At 33.5% G+C, this 8,754-nt stretch overlaps 1 pseudogene; it reads right to left on the reverse strand.

The window, feature by feature from the left end:
- Positions 1–557: 557 nt before the first annotated feature.
- Positions 558–8,218, reverse strand: LOC148760718 (ubiquitin-ribosomal protein eL40 fusion protein-like; annotated as a pseudogene).
- Between the last annotated feature and the right edge of the window lie 536 nt (positions 8,219–8,754).

An 8,754-nucleotide genomic window follows, 5' to 3' on the forward strand; every position in this document is an offset into this window, starting at 1 on the left:
CGGTTGCCTTTTTGGATGGGATTTGCTATAAGCATTATCTTCTTGTTGAATTATTTGCATTTGCTTTCAAGGTGCCTAATGGAATTCTTCTTTAAATACTATGTGCTGCTTTTAGCAATTAATTTTGATGATTTCAGTTTGTCTTTGCTAAGGCTATAGTCTGCCATCTTTCTTATTTAGTAACTTTAGTGTTTATGTTTGATACTTGTGAGGATGGAATTGCCAACTTTAGGACTCTTAGGTTTATGTTGTGCTACCATTTTATAAAATATTGCACTTGAATTTCTAGTAAACAAAAATATTCTTATGCCATTCCAAGATAAAAAATATCAACACTAAATAAAGTAACACTTTTTTTTTTAAGAATAAAGCCATCATTATATCAAAAATGAAAAACTCACTATCAAAGACAAATAGAATCACATACACCACAAGAGGTTTAACTTAATGAAATTAAAGCTAACTTTGAGATAGTCAAGATGTCTATTATTTAGAACTATATATTCCAAACAAAACATCAAAAAACCTAATACTAATTGTAGAATTCCTCCCTCAAAATTTGCAATCTACTTGATCTTCTTCTTTGGCCTTAACTGATTACTTTGTCCACACTTCATTTCCTTGCAATTCACAGCATGAGGGTGCATACGAGAATAACACTTGCAACAGATCTTGTCTTGGTTGTATGTCCTAGCCAATGCCATCAAAGAAGGCTCAATAATGCTACCACGAAGTCTTAGAATTGTTGTTTATGGTAAGAATTGGATCAACATAGCATAACAAGTAGCTAAGCTTAACTAAAGGAACAAAGTAAGTAAATATTATTTTGTTCCATGTAATAAGTTGCATATGTTATTTTCTTGCAAATAGTAGGCAATCTCAAATATTCATTCACTTAGAATATATATATATATATATAACAAAGACTTAGTAAGCAAGTTTAAAATAGTAGAAAGGCACAAGATTACATGTTAATCATGGCAATCATAGTTTTGACAGAAAGCTAGCTGTCGTAACACTGAATAGTCAACCATAATCTTATGGTTAAATAGCGTGAGCTGATGATGTTTTAAGTGTAAGTCCTATTTTAACAAGAACTAAATGTAAGGTTGATTCTTTTTTAATGTTGTAATAAGATTTGCTTTGCAAACCCCTAGAATAAATCTAAGGTCTTCAAACCTTTCCTTTGTTAATGCCTTGGTGAAAATATCTGTTACTTGCTTATTTGAATTGCAGTAGCTGAACTTGACTTTATTCATTTTTTTTACTTCTTAAAGGCATGGAACTTCACATTAATGTGCTTTGTTCTGCCATGATTTACAAGGTTCTTGGCAAATGCAATTGCTGATTTGCTATCCAAGAACAACTCCGTAGCTTTTTGTTGTTCAAACTTCAAATCCAAACACAACTTTCCGAGCCATAGAGCTTGGTTCACAACAGCTGCAGCAACAATATATTCTGCTTCAACTATTGATTGAGCCACTACTTCTTGTTCTTTTGAGTTTCAATTGAAGGCAGCTCCTCTTAGATAAAACACATATCTTGATGTGCTTTTAAGATCTATTGGATCTCCAGCAAAATCATTATCATTTTACCCAATCAATTGGACTTTATTTAGCTGCTTGAAATATAAGCCAAGATCTAATGTACCATGCAAGTACCTCAAAACTCTCTTGGCTGCTATTAAATGCCAAGTTGTAGGCTTTTGCATACATGTAGACAAAAAACTCATTGAATACATAATATCTTGCCTTTAGCCACATATGTAGAGTAGGCTACCAATCAAACCTTTATAAATTGAAGGATCAACAAGTTCATATGAATCCGATTCATTGAACTTATCACTGACAACCATAAAAGTAACAACTGGTTTGCTATTCTCTATATTAATTCTCTTTAAGACCTCTGAAATATAATTTCTCTGACTGATGAATATTTCTCAATCATAATGATTAATTTGAAATCCCAAGTAGTACTTCATTCCTCCCAAATCAATCATCTCAAACTAAGTCTTCATGGTAGCCTTGAATTGAGTTATGAACCATCTCTCAATTATTGCAACAAATAGGTTATCCATATATAGCAAGATTATCAATTTTACTTGATCATAGACCTTTAGGATATAAAGTGTGGGTTCATTAACACTTCTACAAAAACCTTTTCAGCTCCAGGTAGTTTTCAATCTTGCTGTACCATGCTTAAAGGCTTATTTAAGACCATAAAAGGCCTTATGCAACTTATTAGCCTTGTTAAACTTGTCATTGACTTCCAACCCTTCAGGTATTTCAACATAAATATCTTCTTGTAGGACTTCATTCAAGAATACTAACTTGATATCAAAATGATGAACCTTCCAACTAAGACCACCAACTACGCAAGTAAAAATCTAATTGTCTCAAATCTGGCCATTGGTGTAAATTTATTAGTAAAATCAAATCTTGGTAGCGGACCATATCCCTTAACCATAAGTCTTGCTTTGCTTTTATTGATTAAGCCATCAACATTGTATTTAGTCCTGAAAATCCAATTAGTACCAAGTACATTCATAGTGCCTGTCCACTAATGATTAAGTCTTGTCCTTATGAATCGCATTCAACTTCTTCTGCATTACAACTTGCTACTAAATTGAATCCTTAGCTTTAGAATAGCTTGTAAGATCAGTAATGGTCATATTGCATCTGTCATTGATGCTTTCTAGTGTCCTCGTTCCACTGATAGCAAATTCAGTGTCATCAAGATCATGATCAAGTTCATGAATGACTTTTGACGATGACCCTGAACCAAGTATTCTGTCATCAGATGTCTCAACCAGGTTAGACTCCTAGTTCCATTTTGCATTTTCATCAGATATGAAATTTCTCACAACCTAAATGTTTTTGGAGTTTACATTGAAGACCTTATAGCCCTTGGCTTGTAAATTGTATCCTTAGAATACTCTAAGTTCTGCTTTATGATCGAATTTAGTTATTTTTGCCTTTAGCACATAAATGTAGCAAAGGCTACCAAATATTCTAAGATGTTCCACTACTAGTTTGATTTGTTGTCAAGCTTCATAGGGTGTCATTTAATGCCCTTGTTGGAAGTGTGTTTTATAGATAAATTGTAGTGTTGGTAGCTTTTGCCCAAAAATGCTTATGCATTGATTTTTCAAACAACAAGCACCTAGCCATATTCAATACTATCATATTCTTTCTTTCACAAACCCTATGTTGTTAAGGTGAATAAGGAACAGTGAATTGATGTTTAATATCAGTAATAGACTAAAATCTTTCAAACTCATCTAAAGTAAACTCCCTTTCATTGTTAGTTCTTAAACATTTCACCTTGCACCCTAATTCAAGCTCAACAAAGGCTTTGAATTTCTTAAACACTGAAAACACACAAGATTTAAGCTTGATGAAATAAATCCAAGTCATCTTGGTGTAGTCATCAATGAACAACACAAAGTACTTATTACCATTGAGTGATTCAACACTTATTACACCACAAATATCTAAATGTACAAGTTCAAGCTTTTTTAATGTTTTCTTGGTGTTTTTCAAAGGGAATGGCAACCTAGTTTGCTTTCTTAATTGGCAAACTTCACAAATATTAGTGTGTTCATGTTTAGAGGGCATTTTTGTCACTAAATTATCAAAATTCAACAACTTCATTGTTAAATAGTTACAGTGTCTAAATTTTTTATGCCATAGGTTAGACACATCATAATTAGCCTTTTCAACTACACAAAGGCTTAAGTGTTGCATTTTTAAAGAAAAATATTTATTTCTCATTTTCATTATCATTTAAACACTACTAGAAGGCTCAATTATGGTGCATGCCTTGTTCTTGAACAACAAAGTGTAGTCGTTATTAATCATTTGACCTATACTAAGTAAATTTTGACTAGCCTTAGGTACCAAATAAACATCAAAGACATACTTGGTTCCAGTTGGTGTTGTGATAGCTACTATGCCTTTTCCAATAGCATCCAAGTAATCACTATTTCCAATTTCGATCGTAGCATGCAAACCTTGATCAATGGAAGTAAACAAGGATGAATTTAGTGTTATGTGACTTGAGCAGCCATTATCTATTAACCAAGTATGATTTGGCTTTCTTATTTTGCCTTCGAGTGCCATCAACAATAGTTGTTCAATAGGCTCAATTCCAAGACTTGTGTTTGTTGATTTAACACATTTCCTTTGTTCTTACATATGTTTTCTACATGTCCAAGCTAATTACACTTTTTGTACTTAACATTTGTTTAAACCAACAATATTTCTCAACATGGTTAGTTTGTTTGCAAAAAAAACACACTACCTTTTTGGTTTTCTTACCTTATTGCCTCTAATTTAAAGTAGTAGCCTTCTCTTTGTCTTTCTTTTAACTCAGAGACATTCTATTGGAGTTATGGAGAACATTTTTCTCTTTAAACCTTGCTTGCAATGTTGTCTTTGCATTTTCTTGAGGTTTGATCTACCCTTTTTTATTCCTTATGAGCTATAATTTTTTACTCAAATCTCTCATGAATACTAACCAGCACATTTTCCACAATTCTTACATCTGACAACTTAGCTCTTAGAAACCTTACTTGGTTGAGTATCTTCATAAGCTTATCCAGATAATCCTTCACTAGATCATCCTCATTCATCTTCAACACTTCAAATTGTCTCATTAAGTTCAAAACTTGCATTTTTTTAGCTTCATCTAACCCTTGGAATTCTTCCTTAAGCTTATCCTAAGTTTCCTTAGCGTTTCACAAGGCATAATTCTTGTGAATATTGTATTTATCACAACAGTGTGAATGTATTATAGGGCCTTATATCTCTTAGCCACTTCTTCACTGTACTATCTCATTTGATTTAGGGTGGGGTTGGCTCTTAGTTCAAAAGGCTTTCCTCCTTGTTCAACTACCTCTCAAAGGTCAAAAGCTCTAAGGAAGACTTTCATTTTAACTGCTCAAACAACATAATTTTCACCATTGAAAACTAGTGGTGAAAGGGATGAAATGCTGCAACTTGAAGCCATGTTTTGATAAAGTGAGGGTTGCTTAGTTTTCTTGTGAAGTTTGTAAAAGTTTGTTAACAAGACTTTAAGACAATGAAAGCTCTGATATCATGTTGTTTATGGTAAGGATCAAATCAACACAACATAACAAGTAGCTAAGCTAAACTATAGGAGCAAAGTAAGTAAATATTATTTTGTGTCACGACCCAAATTCCGGGTCATGACCGACGCATGTGCCTAATGGACTTAGTCCACTAAGCCTAAGCAAGCCTATTAATCTGACATGTTCATTATTCCATCATAAACTGTTAAGTCACATTTTATAACTTAAGATCAAAATAATATTAAACATTTACCACCTCATACTAGCATACCAAACAAGTGTATATACATTATCTACAACATGTATCTTAATAATTTACATTAGGTTTGTCTATACACAACAAAAGAATACTCAACTTCCAACAGAGGGACTCGGATGAATGTACTGCTACTGAATGCTGAGACACCTACCAAAAGATGGATACAAGTCTACGAGGACACCTTGTCCTAGTTACCGGCTGCCTCGTGATCTGAAAACATAAAGTTGAAAACGGTGAGTATAAACCCAGTGAGTGAATAAGGAAGGGAACAAGCATACCATAAGGAATGTTTAACGAAATCATGATGCATTCTTTTTCAAAACAATGCAATTTGTTTTTGTTCTTATTAAAACCCCTCATGTAAACCCCACATGAGTAAATCACTTTATGAAAGGGTCCATAATCAACAAAAGATTTGGAGAGTGAAAACTTTAATAGCATTCATGCGAATCAGGTCAAATAAACGACAAGTCCTCGTTGTAGTGGAAAGGCACTCTCGTTGCAGCGTAGCTGCAGCGACACTTGATTTAAATTATCAACTAACCGAGGGTTTCTTGACTGGTCGAGGGTTTCTCACCAAACCTCTTCATATTAAGCTTAATTTATTTATTCCTTAATGTTAGAAATCCATGCTCAATATGGTAGCAAAGAAGTGGAAAATAGGGCAACAATTGATCAAAATGTGAGACAAAATAGAATGTTTTTCGCTGCAGCGAGAAAGAATCTCGCTGTAGCGAAAATTTGCCCTAAGACAAACTTTCTCGCTGCAGCGAGATTCATTCATGCTGCAACGAGAATGCTACAGTATTTTCTCGCTGCAGCGAGTTTTTGGCTAGCCACCCTCCAAAAAACTTGAGAGTTTCTCGTTGCAACAAGAATGAATCTCGCTACAGCGAGAATTAGAACATCATGAAAAAGGTTTCCTTTTCCCTTAAAACAAAGCCATCTTGCTAAATAACAAAAGCAACATGTAACACATGTAAACTCCCAAATTTCAACAAATCAAATGTTCACATTTTTGCACTACAACCATATACCAAATATGTATATATATATATCAATCGTCATGTACACCCTCCCATCATCATCATCTCATATGCAACGACTTATGTGCACTCCCACTCGCATATAGTCGGGTCATCAACGGCTTATGTGCACTCGTACTCGCACATAGCCGAGTCCACATCAACATACGAATAAGCACTCAATGCATATCATGCATATTATCATATTTTGATAACACAAAACCCATTGTATAGCACATTTTCACAATATAAAATCACTTCACCAAAGGCTTGTTCCCAAGGTACATTTTCAAAGACAAGTTGGATAAAATCATTCATATTCCCCAAAACAAGTTTGAAATGCAAGTCCACTCACCGGTATATTGTTGAGCCTTTCGCTGACTCTAATTCCTCTAATTGTCTAAATGGGATGATGGGGCTTCCTTGAAACCTACCATCACATTAACATCACCATTATGTTAATTTACATACTATAAACCCTAAAAGCTATCTCTTAACTAGCTTTCAATTGCCATTTTAAATGGTTATCTATGTTCACTATCTTAGTCACTATAAAATGAATGAACATACTCAACAATAAAACAACTCATAATCTCAATTACTAGCCATTATTCACAGCTAAAAATCAAGCTTAGTTCATCACTCACCCTAAGGTTTTTTTGTAATTGAATTCTCTTCCAATAGCTTCCAATCAAATGGGGTAATTCTCTTTTTCTCTCTCTAAAATGCCCAACTAATGAGAGAAAGTATGGAAATAAGATTTATCAAGGGTTTCGAAGTGAGAGAGTGAAAGAATACAAGGATTCTAGTAAAAAGAGCTCAAAGGTATGAAAACTACAACTAGAGAGAGAAAATTATGCAAGCTTCATATCAAGCTTCCATGGAGGTTGGAAGTAACATGAATTGAGAGAAGAAGAAGAAGAAGAAGCTGCTGGAATTTCAAGAAGCTGCTAGAAGGAGAAGATATTTATAGCCCAAGCTTATCCACTCCCTTAGAAATTACGAAAATACCCCTTTACAAATTAGCTTATTCTCCTCCAATCTTTTATACAATTTTTTTGCTCTTTTGACCTTGAGACAAGGTCCATAATGGTCTAGAAATGCTCGAGTTCATGAAAACTTCAAAATTCTAACTCGAGGTGAAAAATGACCATTTTGCCCCTGTTGTGAAAATCATCAAAATTTTTGTTTCCTTGTCAGTTTACTCATATTTTCATCATTCATTTATGCCTTAGGCCTACTTAGGCCATAATATTATTTAAAATCTTACTTTTATGGGTTTGGTAAGGAAATGATGAAATTACCCCTAATCAGGGATATTGCGTATACTTCTCTTTACGAGTCTGTAAAGGTCAAGGTCTTACATTTTGTTCCAAGTAATAGGTTATGCCTAATATTTTCTTGCAAATTACAAACTATCTCAAATTTTCATTCACTTAAAAAAGATATATATATATTACAAAAACTTAGTAAGCAAGTTTAAAACAGTAGAAAAACACAAGATTACATGCTAATCATGGTAATCTTAGTTTTGACAAAAAGCTAGCTGTCATAACACAGAACAGTCAACCATAAACTTATGATTAATAGCATGAGCTGATGAGGTTTCAAAGGCAAGTCCTATTTTAATAAGAACCAGATGCAAAGTTGATTCTTTTTGAATGTTATAGTCGGCAAGAGTACTACCATCCTCAAGCTGCTTTTTGGTGAAGATCAATCTTTGCTGGTCTTTAGGATACCTTTCTTGTCCTAGATCTTAGCCTTAACATTGTTGATAGTGTTGCAAGATTTGACCTCTAGGGTTATGGTCTTCCCCATTAGGGTTTTCACGAAGATCTGCATTTTCCTAACTCTACTTCTACTTATGTGTCTTCCTCTCTTTATTCTTATGTAACACTATTTTTCATATTTTTTTTGAAAAGTCACCATTTTAATAATTATGTGCAGTCCAACTACTCATAAATGACATAATCATGGAAATAGTAAGTAGTCGATCATCCGACTTATGGACATTTTAACATTTCTCCATTAAATGTTATTATAATCATCGAAATTTCTATACATGAGCTATTAAGCAAAATTAAAAAAATTAAGAATTATTAGTTGAACATATTATGCAGGCAAACTACAAAGGGCTCAACAATTATGTTAAGTATAACGAAGGATAATACTTTGTATGTTCTTTTATGGAGTCCACTAAAATTAAATAAAAATTAACCTAGACAGATGGGGCTCAGCTCAGTGGACAGATTTCATATCCACTTTGAAATGACAATATGCTTAATATGTAGATGCAATTAATTATATCTTGCACCTAAATTCTTAATAAAGTCTTTATGTTTGTGCTGTGGTGGTCAACCATTGAGTATGTTTATATC

This window comes from Theobroma cacao, chromosome 9 (assembly GCF_053813885.1).
Source record: "Theobroma cacao isolate CCN51 chromosome 9, ASM5381388v1, whole genome shotgun sequence".
Classification (NCBI taxonomy): Eukaryota; Viridiplantae; Streptophyta; class Magnoliopsida; order Malvales; family Malvaceae; genus Theobroma; species Theobroma cacao.